This window comes from Patagioenas fasciata, chromosome 2 (assembly GCF_037038585.1).
Source record: "Patagioenas fasciata isolate bPatFas1 chromosome 2, bPatFas1.hap1, whole genome shotgun sequence".
Lineage (NCBI taxonomy): Eukaryota > Metazoa > Chordata > Aves > Columbiformes > Columbidae > Patagioenas > Patagioenas fasciata.
Genome location: NC_092521.1, coordinates 100718143 through 100738947, shown reverse-complemented (window position 1 = coordinate 100738947; position 20805 = coordinate 100718143). Strand labels below are relative to the sequence as shown.

At 49.2% G+C, this 20805-nt stretch overlaps 1 long non-coding RNA gene across 4 annotated transcripts in view; it reads left to right on the top strand.

Moving 5' to 3' along the window:
- Nucleotides 1-2845: 2845 nt before the first annotated feature.
- Nucleotides 2846-20805, top strand: part of LOC136097541 (uncharacterized) — a 30200-nt gene continuing 12240 nt past the window's right edge. The window contains exons 1-2 of one of the 4 annotated variants that reach the window (XR_010650835.2): nucleotides 2846-3035; nucleotides 17011-17229. This is a non-coding gene — a long non-coding RNA (uncharacterized lncRNA). Of the gene's footprint in view, nucleotides 3036-10608; nucleotides 10628-14851; nucleotides 15693-15812; nucleotides 15931-17010; nucleotides 17230-20805 lie in introns of those variants that run through there. The other 3 variants (XR_011737633.1, XR_011737631.1, XR_011737632.1) reach the window with 3 other exon arrangements.

Below are 20805 nucleotides of genomic sequence, written 5' to 3'. Positions count from 1 at the left end.
TCTCCAGTCACTCATTCTTCCCCAGACTGGCGCTGGACTGGGAAGGTGGTTTCCTCCTGTCAACTTCTAGTGCTATGCACAGTCCAACAAGTGATAGAGCCTGAACACTTCTACAGGCAGCAGGGAGCCAGGCAGCATTGCACTTTCCTGTGAAGAAAGCAAAGAACTGACTGTGTACACATACACAAGCACATCGCAAGAAGAGCCAGAGGCCACGGATGCATTGTAAAGAGCAAGTTTTATTTTAGTAATGTCTCTACTGAGGGATCTCCGAAGCCACACCTGAGCTCCCAGGCAGAGGTGACACCAGCGGGGACGCAGGCCCTGGTCAGTTCAGCCCTGCTGGAAGATCGCTGGGTCTGCTGAGCTCCCCTGTATTCCAAGGCTTCAGGCAGGCACAGCTTCCCGCTCTTTCTCACAACAAAGCAGGAATCTCAGACACAGTGATAAGGTGCCTAGAGTTCCTCACAGGCCTGTGTTATCTAACACAGAGGTTCTACCCATCCAGCACACAAGGTCAGTAAAACAGTGAGTGTGATGTACGTGCTTTTTCTACAGACAGATGCAAGTCACTTCAGCGTATTTACATTTAACTAATCTCCTCGCCATATCTTCCGCTATATCCCCATACACCTATAAACCTACTAAATTGTAACATGAATTCAGACCAATGTGCAGCTGCTATGGAAGTCAGCTATGTTGTAGTTATGGTGTTTGCCCACAGTGTGGCTTCCCAGTCCAATTTTGGACTCAGAAAGTTTCAAAAATTATTCTGAGAGAGATTAAGACACAAACGACATCAGACGCTGCTAAACAATCTTATTTTATTGTTATGCCTAAAGACAGAGTAAAGACAATCTATTTAATTTTAACATGCAAGCTTCAAGTATTCTTTTAGTTTTAACAATTCACAATGATCATGCATTTTGCCCCTCAACTCGCTGTGTTTAGACCTTTACAGCAGGCCCAATTAAGCAAGCAGCATGAGCGAGCATTTCTCTGTAACAAGCGGGCCTTAAGGATATTATTTTAGAAAGCAAGCTTTGAGACAAATAATTCACACTATCACAGTCTTCCACACTTATGTGACGCCCTGACACAGAGTTGTTTTGTGTCATTTGAGGCCCATGTAGCTAAATGTGTAAAGTAATATCTCGGGTCTAAGAGCTGCAACACAGACAGTTCACTTCATTAGCAAAGATTTCTTATTCAACCTGTGCTGCTGTGTTCTTAGGGATTACAAGTCTCTGATCTCGTTAGTATAATATGCATCTAGCTAACAGCTCACAGCTACATGTGTTAATGACAGTTAATTCTTAACGTTTGAGATAACCGTTGCTTCTGAAATCAATACCGCTCTGTGAAATACAGTAATACCGCACATATGGATGAGATGTTGCCGGACAACAAATAGGAGAATATATAAATAACAGTTTGCAATGTCCTGTTTTAGAATCTAGGCGTCAGACTGAAGTACCAGAAGATGCCTTTTGAAAAATCCTGTTAGTTATCTTATCCTGTTTGTTTGCATAAGTGGTTGAAGACTTACATTTTTTTAAACACCCCAGAACTGCCTCAGGTTATGTTACATGTTTGAAAGTTACTTCTGCTGAGAAAGTAATAAGTGAGTGCTTCTGCCATCACAGTGAAGGTGTCTGGACATGAGGGAAGTGAGAAATGGTTGTCTAGAGAGGGGAAGAGTGCCTTGAAGTGTGGCCTGCATGCATGGAAAAGGACTCCTTAAACTACCCAGATCTAAAAAAAAATATTGAGTTAAACTGATTTTACCATTTTATTGTGGTTTAACTCGAGCTAGCAATACAACCACGATAGCTGCTCACACCCACCCCCACCCCGCTTTACCCTCCCCAATAGGGGAGAGAATCAAAAGGGAAAGGAGAAACTTGGAGTGAGATAAACACACTGGAATAATATAACAAAATAATAATACACCACTAGTAAATATATATATATATATATATATATATATATATATATATATATGTATGTATAAAAAATAGAAATAGAAGGTACTCAAACCAGTTCTCACAAACTCTGTCCACACCGAGTAGCCGGTCCCAGGAAGGGCCACCTGGTCCCCACAGTTGATCCCAAAGAGATAAAAAAGGAAAAAGGCAGAAAAGCCCAGAGGCCTCTGCAAAACGGCAAAGGGCCGAACAAAACATCCCGCACCAAAACTCCCCTGGCTCTGACAGAAAAAGAGGAAAGAAACAAAACTATGTGCGCAAGAGAAAGAGCCCGAGAGAGTGAGAGAGATCCCCTCCTTCCTTAAATAATTAGCATGATGTTAATGGGATGAAATTCTTGTACTGATCAGCCTGGATGTCAGTCAAGCTCTGTCCCATCTCTGCCCCCCTTCCTCGGCAGGTCCCATCCCTGGGCAGAGCAGTCAGAATGTCCTTGGCTCTCAGACCAGAGCAATTACAAGCATTAGTTCTGTGCTGGGGTGTTAGCTCTTGTTCTCAAACTAATTCCAAATAATGAGCGTGCGAGCTGTGAAAAAGAAAGGTTTCTAACTGCATGAGGAAAATCAGTTCACTTTCAGTCAAAACGGCACAATTTCAGTTATGGAGCCCTCAGGACTCTGTCAGGGATTTCTTTTCTCTTCTGCCTTCTTTTGCCTTCCCTTCCCCCTTCCCTCTCCCTTCCTTCACTCTTCCCTAAAAACCACTTCCCAGGACACAAAACACAATGGATACAAGTGTTTTTATTTTATTTTATTTTATTTTTTTATTTTTTTAATTTACTTAATTTTATGTTATTTCATATCATCTCCATTTCTCACTCTGTTTCAGAGCCAATGCTCACAATCCTGAACACAAGCCCACGTGTAGCCAGGAGCAGGCTGATGCGTTCTTCACTTTAGCTTGAACAAACAGCCCTTGCAGGCTGGCAAAGGCAAGTCCCAGAGCTGCAGAGAGCAGCAGCAGGAATAGAGGCCAAGCTTTCCCTGGTTCCTGGAGAGGGAGAACCTTGAGAATGAGGCGCGGGACTGACCGTGCACAAAAGAAGAGGTATGTGGTACTGTGGGATCTTTTCCAAAGCATCACATGTAGCGATGACAAGCAGGTGTTTTGCCTTCCACAGCTTGTTTTGCTGCTGTGCTTCTTGGGCAGGGATGCACGAGAAGCGCTCTGGTCCCTGCCAGGCGCTGGTGTTGCCCGCAGGGAGAGGTGCCGAGTGGCAGCTGCGAATCCTTCCTGTTCCTGACAGGACACCAGTGGCTGTTCCAAAGCACTGGGTCCCCATGCAACATCTCTGCATCCTGTTCCCTACATCTGCCTTCTTTGTCTGTAACTTGTTTGGGTTTTGCCTGTTTCTTTCTACCTTGTTTGGTTTTTTTTGTTTTGGTGGTGGTGGTGTTGTTTCTCTTGTTGCTGTTGTTCTGGTTTTGTTGGGGTTTTTTAAGTTTGTTTTGTTTGGTTGGTGTAGGTCAGTTTCTATGAGTTGGTTTTGGTAGGCTTTTTGAGACTGGTTGTTCGAAGGTGGTTGTTTGACGCTGTATGACATTGTTGGTAGGTTGTGTGTTCGTAGGTCACTGAAGGCTGGTTGTTTTAGGTTAAGGTTTGTTAAGTTTGGTTTAGGTTGGCGGTCTTAGCTGCTTGTTTCAGGTTTGATGGTTTAGCTTGGTTTGGGTTGGTTAGTTTAGGTGGGTGGGTTCAGGTTGTTTGATGTGATTTTCTTAGCGCTGCTCTGTGTGGTTTAGCTGAGGAGGTTTCTTTTTCTCGGTTTTGCTGGGTTCTTTGGTTGGTGCTGTTTTCTGAGGATTCTTTAGCACTGGTTGTGTTAGTTTGGTTTAGGTTTCTGGTTTTAGTAGCTTGGTTCAGTTTGTTGCGGTCGTTTGAGGTTGGTTTGAGGCAGGTTCTTTGAGGGTGGCTGTGAGAGGCTGGTTGTTGAAGGCTGGTGGGTTCAGGTTGCTTGATGCAGGTGATTTTTGGTTGAAGTTGTCTTCCGTCGGCTGTTGTAGGTGGCGTATCTGAAGCTGTTTTCATTGAGGCTGTTTTCTGTAGTTTGGTTGAGGTTTGTTTAGATGATTTTAAGTTGGGGGTGGGTGGGTTGGTTGGTTGGTTGGTTGGTTATTTGAGGTTGTTTCTTTTCAGTAAGCAGCTTAGGTGGGTTGGTGAGTGTCTGTGTTTTTAGGTAGGTTGGTTTAGGCAGGTTTGGTTTACGTTGTTTAGGTCGCTTGAAGGGTTTCTGTTAAGGTTGGTTCAGGTTGTTTGGTTTAGGTTGGTTTAGTTATTTCCTGGTAGGTTGTTTAGGGCAGTGTTATGCACGGTGCATGTTTTGAAGATGGGTTCCTTCAGGCTGGGGTGGCTTAGATTGGTGGTTGAGGGTGCTTTAGGTGGTTTGGTTAGATGTACATTGTTTTTGTTGGTTTTCGGTTGTGTCTGGATGCTTTGGATGTGAGTGCAATCTCGCTGGGACATGTGTCCCCCCACTAATCACCAGGCTCGATTGGGCTGTTTCTGCTGTCTCGGCAGACGTCCCCTTCCTCCTTCCCTGCTCCACCTGTTTCCCTGCCTTGCTCAAAGAGGACGACGTTCCCCGCTAGAGGCGAACCATAGCTAGGTCAAGGGTATACGGTAGCTGCGCTGTGCTTGAGGACCTCCAAACAAGCTCAGGGTCCGTTAGGAGGAGAACCTGGGGTAGTCAGGCTTCCACGACTGCAGGCACATCCAAGTGAGACACTGCCTGGGGTACGGTGGCTGGTGGTTGGGTTTTTGTTGTTGAGGTTTATTAGGGTGTTTTAGTTTTGTTGTTGAAGTTTAGTTGATTTAGATTGGTTTTTAGCTTCGTCACTGTAGGTTGGTTTCGGTGTTCTATTTAGCTTTGGGTTGTTTGCTTTAGGTCATTTTGGTCAGGTTATGTCCTTCGGTTTAGATCGGTTGTTTTAGGTAGTTTTATCGTTTATTAGATTGTTTAGAAGTTGTTTGAGATTGTTTAATGGTTATCTAGGGTTAAGATTGGTTGATTTCGGTTTGTTTAGCTTGTTTGGTTCTAGGTTGCTTAAGGTTGGCTGAGAAATGCCGGTTTATGTAGTTTTAGTTTGTTTTAGGTAGGATTACTTAGATCGTTTGGTTTAGGTAGGTTTGTTTTAGGGTGTTTAGGTTGGTTTATTTAGTTTGGTTTAGATTGTTTTAGGTAATTTGTTGTAGATTGTTTAAGGTTCTGTTTAGGTTGTTGGTGGCTGATGGAAGTTTTTTAAGGCAGATTGGTTTAGCTTCTTTAAGGTTGGTTTAGGTGAGCTGTTCTATGCTGGTTTGGGCAGACTGTTCTAGCTAAGTTTAGGGCCAGCTCGTGGAGCAGCAGGCACCCAGCCCAAATGGCCCAAAGAAGCCGTGGCAAGGGGCCGTGCTCAGCGCTGCAGAGGAAGGCAAAAAACCCCCGGAGACGCTTGCCGTCCCACCTGGGGGAAAAAAAAAGCCTTCCTCCCCCCAGCTGCAGGGCACGAGAGGCCATCTTCCTGGTGCTTGAGCAGCAGGCAGGATCCGAGCCAAAAGGGCCCAGAGGAGCTCTGCAAAGTGGTCATGCTCAATGCTGCAGAGGAAGGCAAAAAACCCCCGGGGACCAGTGCCAATCTGCTCCGGGGGAAAAAATTCCTTCCTGACCCCAGTGCTGGCGATCGGCTGTTCCCTGAGCATGTGAGCCAGACCTGGCTCCTTGTCCCACAGGCTGCTCACGCCTCCCAGGACCTGCCCAAGCCCTATCCTGTCCTATCCTATCCTATCCTATCCTATCCTATCCTATCCTATCCTATCCTATCCTATCCTATCCTATCCTATCCTCCCTTGAGCTGGAGCCATCTCCCGGACTTCCGAGAGTGCCCAAACGCCGCTGATCTTATGGACCTTGGGGGCAAGAATCCTTCCTGTGCCTGGTGGGACATCAGTGGGCATTCCAAGCAGAGAAGAAATTCCCTTGGTCTCTCCACTGCTACCCAGCTGAAAAGGATTTCCCTCCATGAGCTGAGGTTTGAAGGTGGCCCTGGCAGCAGATTGTCTTACAGTGGAGAACCTCCAGCAGCCTCACGCAAGCTCTTCCTCCCTCAGCCCCTGCCCTGTGATGCCACCAGCTCCTCAAGTGCTTCCTCCGGGATGTGTTGGGGCTGCCCCCGGGCCAGCTCTGGCAGTGGACGCGGGACCCGGCTGCTCCTTTTGATCCTGCCCAGGACATTGTGAGCTCTGCGTTGCCGGGTGCTGGCATTGTGACGTGGGGGTGACAGAGCCCCACGTGTGCAGCCCCGCCCGCCCCCAATCCGCCCAGCACCCTATGGAGGAAGCCTTTGGGGTGCTGGCCCCAAATCAGTCCCTGAGCTGAAGAGGCCCAGGAGGCTGTCCCTGCCCTTGGTGTGCATTCACTGGGCAGAGCTGCTGGGTGTCCCTGAGGCCTCCTCTGCCGCTCGGCTCCCCAGAACAAACCTCCTGCTGTTTCTCTTCTCTCAGGCAGAAACCAGCCCTGCAGCCTCGAGGCCACCCTAGTAGCCATCTCCTCTCTGCCCCACATAAAATGCCCACTGGGTCCCACAGCAAGGAAGACCAGGGACTCAATCCAGCTGGACACAAACCCTTTCCTGAGGCATAAAGAGAGTGATTTTGAGAGCTGCAGAGAGCAGCAGCAGGAACAGAGGCCAAGCTTCCCCTGGTTCCTAAGAGGGAGAACCTTGAGATTTTGGCGCGGGACTGACCATGCCCAAAAGACGAAGAAGAAGGAGAAGAAGATGATGACGGGTGTGGTACCGTGGGATGTTTTCCAGAGCTACGTGACACGTAGCCATGACGAGCAGACTTTTTGCCTTCCGCAGCTTGTTTTGCTGCCGTGCTTCTTGGGCAGGGATGCACGAGGAGCGCTTTGGTCCCTGCCAGGCGCTTGTGTTGCCCGCAGGGAGAGGTGCCGAGTGGCAGCTGCGGATGTTGCAGCCGCGCTGGAGCCCTTCCAAGCAGGGGCTGTTTTGGTGGAGGGAGGTTTTTGGTTTTGGTAGCTTGGTTGAGGTTGTTGAGGTGGTTGGAGGTGGTTTGTTTGAGGCAGGTTCTTCTTTGAGGGTGGTTGTGGGAGGCTGGTTGCTGAAGGCTGGTGGGTTCAGGTAGCTTGATGTAGGTGATTTTTGGTTGAAGTTGTCCTCCGTCGGTTGTTTTGTGTGGGGTATGTGAAGTTGTTTTCATTGAGGTTGTTTTCAGTAGTTTGCTGGAGGTTGGTGTAGGTGGTTTGGTTGAGGTTGTTTAGATGATTTGAGGTTGGTTGTTTTAGGTGGGTTATTGGAGGTTGGTTTGATTTGTTTCTGTTTGTTTTCAGTAGGCAGTTTAGGTAGGTTGGTGGATGTCTGTGTTTTTAGGTAGGTTGGTCTAGGTAGGTTTGGTTTCCATTGTTGAGTGTAGTGGCAGAGTCCTCCCCCGCCCCAGGGGGATGGGGTTGTCGCCAGCCTGGCTGAGAGGTGAAGCCAGAGACAGAAGAAACTAAAGGAGCACCATTAGAAGGTAATAATGAGTGAGCAATCGCCGGACACATGCGTGCAGAGCGCGTGGACAGTACATGCAGCCTATCATGTTATTGTATAACACGAGTTACAACCAATCACATAGTAGTAAGGCGCGTGGAAAGGGCAGCTTTGCTATAAAGCTAGCCCGGTCCGACAATAAAGTGAACTCTGTGAACATCATATTGGTGTGGCAGGTTCCGTGGCTCGCATGGAAAAAGCAACAGTTGAGGTTGCTTGAAGGGTTTGTGTGGAGGTTGGTTCGGGTGGTTTGGTTGAGGTTGGTTTAGTTGTTTTTGCGTAGTTTGGCTTAGGGGATTTGATTTGGGTAGGCTGTTGGAGGTGGTTGAGGTGTTTTCTGGTGATTTAGGTTGAATAGGTGGTCTAGTTTGGGTTTCTTGGTAGGTTTGGTTTTGGTTGTTTGGTGGTTTAGGTTTTTTTGGTCATTTGGCTTAGCTTGGTTGAGGTTGTTTGGGGTTTGTTGTTTTCAGTTGCTTTGTGCTGTCTGAGGCTGGTTGTGTGTTTGTAGGTTGTCTGTTTCTCAGAGGAAGGCAAAAAACCTCCGGGGACCAGTGCCAGTCTGCTCCAGGGGAAAAATTTCCTTCCTGACCCCAGTGGTGGCGATCTGCCACAGCAGCCCCACTTGTCTTCCAAAAGATCAAACAGCATTTGCATAGTCAGTGCTTTGCCCTGTCTGCTGGTCTCTCTCTGGCCTCTTTCACAAGAATTGAAAAGTTATTGGGTTTTGCTGCAGTCTTGTCATCTGGTGGAGGGAAAGGGCATCCCGTTGCAGTTGGCACTTCCCCTCGGCAGGGAAATATTTGTGTTCTCAGGCAGGGAACAGCCCTGGCGGCTGAACCTTGTCACCATAAAAGCCAATGGTGTCCTGGGGTGTATTAGAAGGGGGGTGGTTAGCAGGTCGATAGAGGTTCTCCTTCCCCTCTACTCTGCCCTGGTGAGACCACATCTGGAATATTGTGTCCAGTTCTGGGTCCCTCCATTCAAGAAGGACAGGGAACTGCTGGAGAGAGTCCAGCACAGAGCCACGAAGTTGATTAAGGGGGTGGAGCATCTCCCTTACCAGGAAAGGCTGAGGGAGCTGGGTCTCTTTAGTTTGGAGAAGAGGAGACTGAGGGGTGACCTCATTAATATTTATAAATATGTGAAGGGTGAGTGTCAGGAGGATGGAGCCAGGCTCTTCTCAGTGACAACCAATGGTAAGACAAGGGTCAGTGTGTACAAACTGGAACACAGGAGGTTCCATTTACATTTGAGAACAAACTTCTTCACAGTGAGGGTGACCGAGCACCGGAACAGGCTGCCCAGGGAGGTTGTGGAGTCTCCTACGCTGGAGACATTCAAGACGTGCCTGGACACCTTCCTGTGTAACCTCATCTAGGTGTTCCTGCTCCGGCAGGGGGATTGGACTGGATGATCTTTCGATGTCCCTTCCAATCCCTAACATTCTGTGATCCTGTGATTCTGTGAAATGCTACTTGGTGCTGAAACTGTCTTATCTGCAAGTAGAATCAAGAAGAAAATACAGGTAGAGACACTGAGACAAAAAAAAAAAAAGTTAGTGGAACGGTTGCAGAGGGTTAAAAAGAACAGGCTGCGTGTGCCATTGTTTTCTTGCTTTCCGATGCAGTAGTGGCACTGTTTTCATCCAGAAGAGGCAGACCGCCCTAGCAAAGAAATTCCCATTTGCAGTTTATTGTGTCAGTGTCGAGTTGCTTTGGGATCTCGCTGTAACAGGAGAGCAGAGCAGCTGGCGGCAGTCAGCTCTGAGGCACAGAACTGCTTGGGAAAGGGGCACATTCTTTCCAGACAAGCCTGGGACTACAGGCTGCAATTACCTGACTTCTGTTCTTGGTAGGGATGCAGCCGGTTACTTTTGTGTTGCTAGTCAGTACTGCTGAGCCGTTAGGTGCAGAAACAGGGACAATATGCTCAGGGAAGCGTATCTATGTTCTACTGTTGTTTTAAACATCTAAGGAAATATCTATCACAGTTAGGATGGTACTGAAGTGCCTTAACAACTTGCAGTGCCCTGGTGAAGTTTTACGACATCTGTTTTACGGCTACGAGATTAAAGTCGGCTTTGGAAATCTCCAGCAGCTCAGAGCTGCATCTGGATTGTACAAGACCTCTGCAAGTGATGCTGTTATAGTTGGGGACTGTATCTATAGTACTGTGCTCTGCAGTTACAAGCTATCAGTATAGCATGGTACATGGTATTGTAATGTCTAATAGCACAGAGCAGTTGAGGTTGGAAGGTGTCTCTGGAGATCATTCAGCCCAAGCCCCCTGTGAAAGGCAGGGTCGGCTAGAGCAGAGCGCACAGTGCTGAGTCCACTGGATACCACCGTGCTGCCTCTCCGTCTGCGAGCAGAGAACCCTCTGACTGGTCCCAGGAGACAATGCTGAACGACAAATAAGGACATTAAGAAAGGGCAAAAAGTGTTGGATTTACTCCCGCTCCATTATGAAGAGGATGAAGAGCAGCATGAATGTGTCTTTTGAAACGGTGCCGTGAACTCCCTGGTGCCAATGGCGCCCACGCACCGCAGCCGACACCTGTGGGTTGGGACGGGGCTCTCTGGGGAGGGTGGAGGAGGGCGCGCCGGTCTGGGGGTGCTCGGGGTGGGTCCTTCCCCTCCTGTCTCCCCACACTCTTTGCGTGGGGCGGGGGAAGAAACACAACGTCTCGGTGAGGCGTGGGGGGGGCTCGGCCACGCCCGGAGCGGGAGCTTTTCTTCCGTGTGGGGAGGTGGGGCCAGGGGAGCGGCGCTCGGGCCGTGCCGGGGGCCGCTGCCCGCGCAGAGGCGGGACCGGCGGGGCGCAGCGGGCGGCGCGGGGCGGCCGTGGGCTCCGTGAGCTCGGCGCTGGGCCGGCCGCGGCGCGCCCTGGTGCGGGTGGGCACCGAGCCGCCCCCCGCCGCTGCTGTCCGGGCCCCGCCGCCGCTGTCCGCGGTGCTGAGGCCCCGCGGGGAAGAGGAGGAGGAGGCGGAGGAAGAAGAGGAGGAGGAGGCGGAGGAAGAAGAGGAGGAGGAGGCGGAGGAAGAAGAGGAGGAGGAGGCGGAGGAAGCGGGCGGCCCCGCGGAGCCCCCGGCACCCACCCGCAGCCCCGGCGACCGTGAGTGTCAGTGGGGGGAGGCGGGACCGCCGGGGCCCCCCGCAGCCGCCGCCGGCACCCGGTCGCCCCCGCCGCTTCTTCGGCGCGGGGCTCGCCCAAGCGGCGGCGGGCGACGCAGCCCCGAGTGGAAGGGGAAGGGCAGGGGGTGCCCCGGGGTGTGGAGGGGAAGAGCCCAGCCTCGGCCATCTTTCCCCCCGCCCAGCGAGGAAGTGGAGGGGGCTTGTTCAGAGGCAGAGCGCTGTTTGCTCCAGCGGTGCGATGTGGGGAGGGGGCTGTTTTTTGCGGGGGAAGGAGGTCGCTGGAAGTTAGAGAGCGTTTAAAAAAGATGGGCCAAATATGTTACAATTACACAAAAAATTACGAGCCGTTTAATGGTTCATCAGGTTTTAGTAAGCTTTTTATAAATGCGCAGTATTCCCATCACCTGCCGTATGGACAACATAGAGAGGATAGTTGATAGTTTGTGGTTGCAGAGATGCAGTGACTTCAAACTGGGTCCGCCTTTTGAAAACACCCTGTATATTAACCTTCCAGGTTTCTTATGCAGTCACCCGGGTAGAGCTTTAGGTCTCTTTCCAAAAGAGCTTTCACGGAGTTAGGCGTATACAGAAGTTTGTGAATGCCTACTTGTTTACCCAATCTGTATTTCAAAGGTTCACAAAACTACGCTCTTTCACTTTGGTCAGTGGCTCCCTTTACTACTATGTAGTCATTACTTATTGGCATTGAGAATTGAGAATGTTGCTCCTGTATCTACCAAACTTTCACTTGTTTTTGTTCTTTCCCTGGCTTCATTATAACCAGTGGATCCGCTAGGGTGGATTCCCCAGGCCTCCGTCCGTCTCTTTCAACATTTGCTACCGTCCGATTCTCCCTTTGCCTACTTCCTCTGCGCCTTTCTCGACATTCATTGTGCCAACGTCCTTTTTTCCCGCACCGTGCACACCGATCTCCTTCTAAAGGCTTTGGAAACCTTCCAGCCCTTCCAGTTCTCAGTTCCCTACTCTCTTGTAGTGCTGCTATTAGCAGATACCTATCCTTCCCACGGTCTTCTTCCCTGTTACTAAATACTCTCCAGGCTTCATGTAAGTGTTTCCAAATTCCGACTTTCTGTTGCTTTCAGAATATCGTTTGCTGACTGACTTGTAAATAACAACACTAACTGCTGCATCCCTACTTCTGAGCCCGGGTCAGAAGGTGTACATCTAAGGGGAAATAAATCCGAATGCTCTGTGCGCGTTACGCACAACCAAGCAGCCCAGCAGGGGACGGAGGGGCCAAGCGGCGGCGACTGCCCCCCCGCTTCATCCCCCGCGGGCGGCGAGCCAGGAGGAGAGGAGCTGCACCTCCAGCTCCAGCAGCCGCCGCTCTCCCCCCCTTTTTCGCCGCTTTACTGCGCAGTCAGCTCCCTACTTTTCTTTTTTCTTCTTCTATTATTTCTTTTTTCTTCTTCTATTATTTCTTTTTTCTTCCCGCCACAGCTTATCGACGGGGAGCTGCCAGGCCTTGAAATTTCTATTCGAACTTCACAGCGTAGGCTTGGGCTCCTTTTGCCCTTTTTCTCTCTTCATTTAATTCCTGCAACTATAAACCCTCAGCTCCTACCTTTTGTAATTTCTCACAGATGTCAATAAACAGCATATTAAGCATCAATCCCTTACATTAGTTTAGGTCCAATTCGGTCTATCCCTAGAACAACACTAACTGCAATACAGCTAAGCCAGAATTTCACATTCACTTCCCCCCACTCATTTACTGTGATGTGTAAAGACGCACGTTAAGGGGGAGCAAGGCGGTACTTTAGTATCGGAACCGGTTCTCATTTTGTAATTGTCTCCTCAAACAAAATTATTTTGGTACCAAATATAAATATGCAAACTAAAATACTCATCTCAGACATGCAGACCAAATACCAAGCTCAAATATGCAAACAGATCACAGTTGCACTCATTCAAGACAATATCTGGATTTTAGCATTGCACCTTTAAGCCACTCACTGCTCAGCTGGGTAGAGGCACCGCTGGGTTTCCCTGACAGAACAGATCAGTGCCCGCTGGAGCCCCATCGGCACCCATCCCCCCCCACTGCCTTCAGCAAGCTGGACTGGGCAAGGCTTTTATTAGTGCCTCATCTGGGGTATTACAACTGTTATCCCAAAACAGCATTTCTTACCTCGTGTGAAAGCTAAATTGCTCATCGTACAGATGGTTGTACACTAAAGATTATTACAACAGACATGGAATGCCGGGGCACTTATAAAGATAACACACGATTACCAAGCTAGCTATTAGTTCAACAAACACCTATCGTTTGCTTTGTCCACCTCTGCCCGATCTCCTCGCGGAGACCATGGAACCGTGGATCAGGACTCCGCACTCGCTTCGCACTCAGACGGCATCTCAAGCACTCATTCACACAAAGCACAGTACCGGGCACAAAAACTTCTTAATCAATCCTGAGGGGTTAAGATGTTATAAAGCTTCAATTGCCATGGGGACTCGAACCCCTGACAATTGTAGTGGGACTCGAACCATGACTGGAGAGTCTGTTTACCCTTCTCCCACTTCCATGCAGTCATTAGCAAGTCCATCCTGGCTCTCATAACCGGGACGCAACAGAAGGCTCACTCAGGGTTACTCGATCTACCCCCAAAATCGGTAGCAGCTGACCCCCTTCTGGTGGAGTCAAGTCAGTAGCCCCCTTAGGTAGGTGCCCATTTACAGCAATATGGGGAATCTGGCCATGCGGAGGCTTCCCTCGCCAGTTACTGGCCCCCCATGTTACAGGCCCACGTTACAGTAAAACAGAAGCATACCTTATCCGCTTAATTCAAAAAGTCGTTGTCTGCCCCCGCGGTGACCAGCCGGAGTGGAACGGAGCCGCTCTGAAATAAAAGGTTCGGGACACGTCTGGGAGGTCCGTTTCTCTCAGGCGGTCCGCACAGCCGGGCAGAGCTTGTGCCTTCGTGGTGGCCAAAATTGATACGTGGAAACAACTTTACAACCTAGAAAGTCATAAAACTTTACAACGTGCAAGGTTATAAAGCGGGTGTGTTTATCTGATATCGGGCGCAAGGGGGATCGTTCCACCATTCATGCGCACCTTCTAACACTATGAGGTGTGTTTAAATACAGCAAGGTGTTAGGTATTCATAGTGACCCCAGGAACGCCTATACTTATTCATAACCTTTCCCCGCTTCTTATTAAAATGAGTCCCAGGTCATAATTTGCAAAGTCTCCTCCTAGACAGCTCCCTGTTGCTCCTGCGCAGTGCCATCTGGTGGTCTTGAGGAGGGGTCTTTGGATGAGGGCTCCTTCAGCTTCCTCACAGTAAACTTTTTACCTTTGGCTCATTATGTTGAATTGACTGGGACCCAAGCTGCCAAGTCGATTGAAACCAGGCTGGCGCCCCGTTTTGCTCTAAATCTTTGTTATCTCGTCTCCTCAAGTTTACAGCTGGGTGCAGTAAAACTTCTTATCTTGGCATTCGAGGGGGTTCTGTTTTTCTTAGCATAAGTCTACATAAAGCTCTAAACTAAGCACTTATTGTGTGCCTAAGCCTTAAAGTGGTAGTTTGTTAGTAGGCACCCATGATATGTTTAGTTAACCCTTGAAATGGTAGTTCCCTCTATCATCTCCCCTCCCCCCCATCCCCTGTCTCTCACCCCATCTCCCCCCCCTTTCCCCCACCCTCCCGCGCTCCCCGCTCTGTCCCCCCCTCCCCATCCTATCCCTCTCTCCTCACTCCCCCTCCCTCCCTCTCTCTCTCTCCCGCCTCCCTCCTCTTTTTCCTAAAAAACACTTTCAAGGACACAAAACACAATGGATACAAAGTGCTTCTTTTTATTTTATTTTAGGTTCTTGAAGGTCGGTTATTTGCTTGCTGTTGTTGTAGGTTGCTTTAGGTGAGTTGTTCTATGCTGGTTTGGGAGTGCTGTTCTAGCTAAGTTTAGGGCCAGCTTGTGGAGCAGCAGGCACCCAGCCCAAATGGCCCAAAGAAGCCGTGGCAAGGGGCCGTGCTCAGCGCTGCAGAGGAAGGCAAAAAACCCCCGGAGACACTCGCTGTCCCACCTGCGGGAAAAAAAAAGCCTTCCTCCCCCCAGCTGCAGGGCACCAGAGGCCATCTTCCTGGTGCTTGAGCAGCAGGCAGGATCCGAGCCAAAAGGGCCCAGAGGAGCTCTGCAAAGTGGTCATGCTCAATGCTGCAGAGGAAGGAAAAAACCCCCGGGGACCAGTGCCAATCTGCCCCGGGGGAAAAAATTCCTTCCTGACCCCAGTGCTGGCGATCGGCTGTTCCCTGAGCATGTGAGCCAGACCTGGCTCCTTGTCCCACAGGCTGCTCACGCCTCCCAGGACCTGCCCAAGCCCTAGCCTATCCTAGCCTAGCCTAGCCTGTCCTACCTTGCGCTGGAGCCATCTCCTGGACTTGGGAGAGTGCCCAAAGGCCTCTCACCTGACGGACCTTGGGGGCAAGGACACTTTGGAAAATCCTGCTTCCAACTGTCCTGTCAAGAATTCCTGAGCAAACCTGGGCAGAGAAAACAAAATGCCAGAGATGAAACTTACTGCACGTAACAAGAGGACACAACAGAGATGACGGAGGAAAACAGCAAGAGGGGAAGGAGAGGAGGGCCACGAGGGCCCCGTCGCGGGGCCATTTTGCTCTGCAGTGCTGTCAGTGCTTGCATTTGGTTTGCCTCGCCTCGGATGGAACCAGCTCATTTGCCTTTTGTCTTGAGGAAAGACCGACAGCCGCACATCTTTTGACAATATCTTTTACCAGCACGACAAACCTGGCACTTGTATTGCACAATTATCCTGTGCTAAGGGATTCTGCTGTTTCTTTAGTGCTGTAGGATGAAGAATGCAAAAGGTGTTTGAAGAGACAGTGCTCGTTCCCGCGTTTACCGGCACACGGGGCGGGGCCGAGGAGCGACGGCTCTGCCATCCGCTCGTCGGGGCTGCTGGCTCGGTCTTTGCGGGAGGCGGTAGCGATTGCTCGGGTCTGTGTCCAGCATGGCGGCCAAGGCGAGCGACAGCCCCTCTCAGCTGCTGCTGCCGCTCGGTAAGCGGCGCCGCGACGCTTCCGCGCTCTCCCGGTGCCCGGGCGGGGCTGCGCTGGGGCCCGGCCTGTGCCCGGCGGGCGGGCGGGCGGGGAGGACGAGGCCGCTTGCGGGCACGCGTGGGTGGCGCGCTCGGCGCCGCCGCTTGGCGGGCAGCTGGAGCGGGGGGAGCGGCTGTGCCCGCCGGGTCCGGCGGTGTCGGCCGGTGCGGGAAAATCCCGTCGAAGATGTCACAGGCTTGTGAGTATTATTTCTGCTTCTTGTTGCTCTTTCATTTTGTGTTTCCTGAGGGAAAACTTGCTGTAAGGTGTGGAAGCAAAACGTGCTTGTTTTTTTGGAATGTTTGCCAGCTGAGTAGTTTCTGCCTTGGACTGAATCCTTGGGGGTGATCTGTTCGGGGCAGCCCTGTCATAGAGTAGCAGTTGCGTGACCGATCCTTGTCATCGGGTTCCTACCTGGTAGCCTTGATTTGGCGTGGGTTGTTGTGTTGAACTTCTCCGTAGTGAGTTTGGTTTTCCATTTCCTGAAGGTCTAGGCAAAGATTAAACAAATGAGTGGACTTAAAGAGAAGTATTTATTATTTGGTCATGCCATGTTGCTCTTTGAAACCTGTTTTGATTCTTGGTGATATTCAAGAAATTGCCGCGACTCAGAGGGCAAATCTTGATGTGCTGAGCAGAAGAGTGCAATGGATCTTTTTGCTTGCCAGGTAGCTTTCCTGACCCATGTGGCCAGTTGATCAAGATTCCACTGCACGCCTGAGAGAGTGAGAAAGATCCCCTCCCTCCTTAAATAATGACCGTGATGCTAATGGGATGAAATACTCTTCTTGATCAGCCTGGATGTCAGTCAAGCTCTGTCCCATCTTTGCCCCCCTTCCTCGGCAGGTCCCATCTGTGGGCAGAGCAGTCAGAATGTCCTTGGCTCTCAGACCAGAGCAATTACAAGCATTAGTTCTGTGCTGGGGTGTTAGCTCTTGTTCTCAAACTAATTCCAAATAATGAGCGTGCGAGCTGTGAAAAAGAAAGGTTTCTAACTGCATGAAGAAAATCAGTTCGCTTTCGGTGAAAACAGCACAATTTCTTTCAGGTATGGAGCCCTCAGGGCTCTGTCAGGGCTTGCTTTTCTCCTCCGCCTTCTTTTCCCTTCCCTTCCCTTCCCCCTTCCCTCTCCCTTCCTTCACTCTTCCCTAAAAACCACTTCCCAGGACACAAAACGCAATGGATACAAGTGTTTCTATTTTATTCTGGTTGATTTTATTTTTTAATGTACTTCCTTTGATGTTATTTGATGTCATTTCTGTTTCTCACTCTGTTTCAGAGCCAGTGCTCACAATCCTTAACGCAAGCCCACGTGTAGCCAGGAGCAGGCTGATGCGTTCTTCACTTTAGCTTGAACAAACAGCCCTTGCAGGCTGGCAAAGGCAAGTCCCAGAGCTGCAGAGAGCAGCAGCAGGAATAGAGGCCAAGCTTTCCCTGGTTCCTGAAGAGGGAGAACCTTGAGAATGAGGCGCGGGACTGACCGTGCACAAAAGAAGAGGTATGTGGTACTGTGGGATCTTTTCCAAAGCATCACATGTAGCGATGACAAGCAGGTGTTTTGCCTTCCACAGCTTGTTTTGCTGCTGTGCTTCTTGGGCAGGGATGCACGAGAAGCGCTCTGGTCCCTGCCAGGCGCTGGTGTTGCCCGCAGGGAGAGGTGCCGAGTGGCAGCTGCGAATCCTTCCTGTTCCTGACAGGACACCAGTGGCTGCTCCAAAGCACTGGGTCCCCATGCAACATCTCTGCATCCTGTTCCCTACATCTGCCTTCTTTGTCTGTAACTTGTTTGGGTTTTGCCTGTTTCTTTCTACCTTGTTTGTTTTTTTTTTGTTTTGGTGGTGGTGGTGTTCTTTCTCTTGTTGCTGTTGTTCTGGTTTTGTTGGGGTTTTTTAAGTTTGTTTCGTTTGGTTGGTGTAGGTCATTTTCTGTGAGTTGGTTTTGGTAGGCTTTTTGATACTGGTTGTTCGAAGGTGGTTGTTTGACGCTGTATGACGTTGTTGGTAGGTTGTGTGTTCGTAGGTCACTGAAGGCTGGTTGTTTTAGGTTGAGGTTTGTTAAGTTTGGTTTAGGTTGGCGGTCTTAGCTGCTTGTTTCAGGTTTGATGGTTTAGCTTGGTTTGGGTTGGTTAGTTTAGGTGGGTGGGTTCAGGTTGTTTGATGTGATTTTCTTAGCGCTGCTCTGTGTGGTTTAGCTGAGGAGGTTTCATTTTCTCGGTTTTGCTGGGTTCTTTGGTTGGTGCTGTTTTCTGAGGATTCTTTAGCACTGGTTGTGTTAGTTTGGTTTAGGTTTCTGGTTTTAGTAGCTTGGTTCAGTTTGTTGCGGTCGTTTGAGGTTGGTTTGAGGCAGGTTCTTTGAGGGTGGCTGTGAGAGGCTGGTTGTTGAAGGCTGGTGGGTTCAGGTTGCTTGATGCAGGTGATTTTTGGTTGAAGTTGTCTTCCGTCGGTTGTTGTAGGTGGCCTATCTGAAGCTGTTTTCATTGAGGCTGTTTTCTGTAGTTTGGTTGAGGTTTGTTTAGATGATTTTAAGTTGGGGGTGGGTTGGTTATTTGAGGTTGTTTCTTTTCAGTAAGCAGTTTAGGTGGGTTGGTGGGTGTCTGTGTTTTTAGGTAGGTTGGTTTAGGCAGGATTGGTTTACATTGTTTAGGTCGCTTGAAGGGTTTCTGTTAAGGTTGGTTCAGGTTGTTTGGTTTAGGTTGGTTTAGTTATTTCCTGGTAGGTTGTTTAGGGCAGTGTTATGCACGGTGCATGTTTTGCAGATGGGTTCCTTCAGGCTGGGGTGGCTTAGATTGGTTGTTGAGGGTGCTTTAGGTGGTTTGGTTAGATGTACATTGTGTTTAGTTGGTTTTCGGTTGTGTCTGGATGCTTTGGATGTGAGTGCAATCTCGCTGGGACGTGTGTCCCCCCACTAATCACCAGGCTCGATTGGGCTGTTTCTGCTGTCTCGGCAGATGTCCCCTTCCTCCTTCCCTGCTCCACGTGTTTCCCCGCCTTGCTCAAAGAGGACGACGTTCCCCGCTAGAGGCGAACCATAGCTAGGTCAAGGGTATACGGTAGCTGCGCTGTGCTTGAGGACCTCCAAACAAGCTCAGGGTCCGTTAGGAGGAGAACCTGGGGTAGTCAGGCTTCCAAGACTGCAGGCACATCCAAGTGAGACACTGCCTGGGGTAGGGTGGCTGGTGGTTGGGTTTTTGTTGTTGAGGTTTTTTAGGGTGTTGTTGAAGTTGAGTTGATCTAGATTGGTTTTTAGCTTGGTCGTCGTAGGCTGGTTTCAGTGGTTCTATTTAGCTTTGGGTTGTTTGCTTTAGGTCATTTTGGTGTGGTTATGTCATTTGGTTTCCTATTTTTGAGGTTGGTTTACATCGGTCGATTTAGGTAGTTTGATCCTTTATTAGATTGGTTTTAAGTTGTTTGAGATTGTTTAATGGTTATTTTAGGTTAAGATTGGTTGGTTTCAGTTTGTTTAGCTTGTTTGGTTCTAGGTTGCTTAAGGTTGGTTGAGAAATGCCGGTTTATGTAGTTTTAGATTGTTTTAGGTAGGATTTTTTTAGATCATTTGGTTTAGGTAGGTTTGTTTTAGGATTGTTTAGGTTGGTTTATTTTGTTTGGTTTAGGTAATTTGTTGTAGATTGTTTAAGGTTCTGTTTAGGTTGTTGGTGGCTGATTGAAGTTTTTTAAGGCAGATTGGTTTAGCTTCTTTAAGGTTGGTTTAGGTGAGCTGTTCTATGCTGGTTTGGGCAGGCTGTTCTAGCTAAGTTTAGGGCCAGCTCGTGGAGCAGCAGGCACCCAGCCCAAATGGTCCAAAGAAGCCATGGCAAGGGGCCGTGCTCAGCGCTGCAGAGGAAGGCAAAAAACCCCCGGAGACGCTTGCCGTCCCACCTGGGGGAAAAAAAAGCCTTCCTCCCCCCAGCTGCAGGGCACGAGAGGCCATCTTCCTGGTGCTTGAGCAGCAGGCAGGATCCGAGCCAAAAGGGCCCAGAGGAGCTCTGCAAAGTGGTCATGCTCAATGCTGCAGAGGAAGGCAAAAAACTACCGGGGACCAGTGCCAATCTGCCCCGGGGGAAAAAATTCCTTCCTGATCCCAGTGCTGGCGATCGGCTGTTCCCTGAGCATGTGAGCCAGACCTGGCTCCTTGTCCCACAGGCTGCTCACGCCTCCCAGGACCTGCCCCAGCCCTATCCTATCCTATCCTATCCTATCCTATCCTATCCTATCCTATCCTATCCTATCCTATCCTATCCTATCCTATCCTATCCTATCCTATCCTATCCTCCCTTGAGCTGGAGTCATCTCCTGGACTCCCGAGAGTGCTCAAATGCCCCTGACCTGATGGACCTTGGCGGGGACTAGAATGCAATATATCTGTGATCACCGTTTATTTTTTATATATTTCATAACTATAGAATTTACATATTTGTGAACTGTTCAGAAAAAAATCATTTTAGTAACAAGAGAGTAGTAAATAGGCCATAGGCAAATTTCTTTAAAAAAATGAAGAAAATTCTGTTTCTTCTTAGAAATATTATGTGGAATCACTATCTAGAAGCATATTTTGCTCAGTTTCTTTTGAGAAGGGTATTATTTTCTAAAATGCCCAAGAGATTTAACAACACACACACACACGCAATTTTAGTAAGTAACTCAATCGAACAGTTTAAGCACTCTTCTGTTTCTTCCTCTTGAATGTTTTACAAAAATCTTCCCATAGGACTCAGATCTCTTCTGACTTTAGGCATGTAAAAGCTGACATTTTTTTTCAACTTCTTTAGGAAGATGCAGACACTCCTTGGACGCAATTTATCTCACTTGTTCTCATACTGATCTCAGGACATCCTGTAGCTGGGCAAAAATTCACATTTCTAAACCTGCTTATGTACACAGCAAATGTGAAATTTAACTGGACACACATATTACCTTCCTCATTTCGGGGAGGTCAAAAGGAGGTTCTTAGGGACACGGTTTAGTGCTAGAGTTAGGTTATGGTTGGACTCGATGATCCTGAGGTTTTCTTACAACTGAAATGATTCTATGATTCCATTTTAACAACCCTTCAAATAAAGATTAATTACATGTAAGGT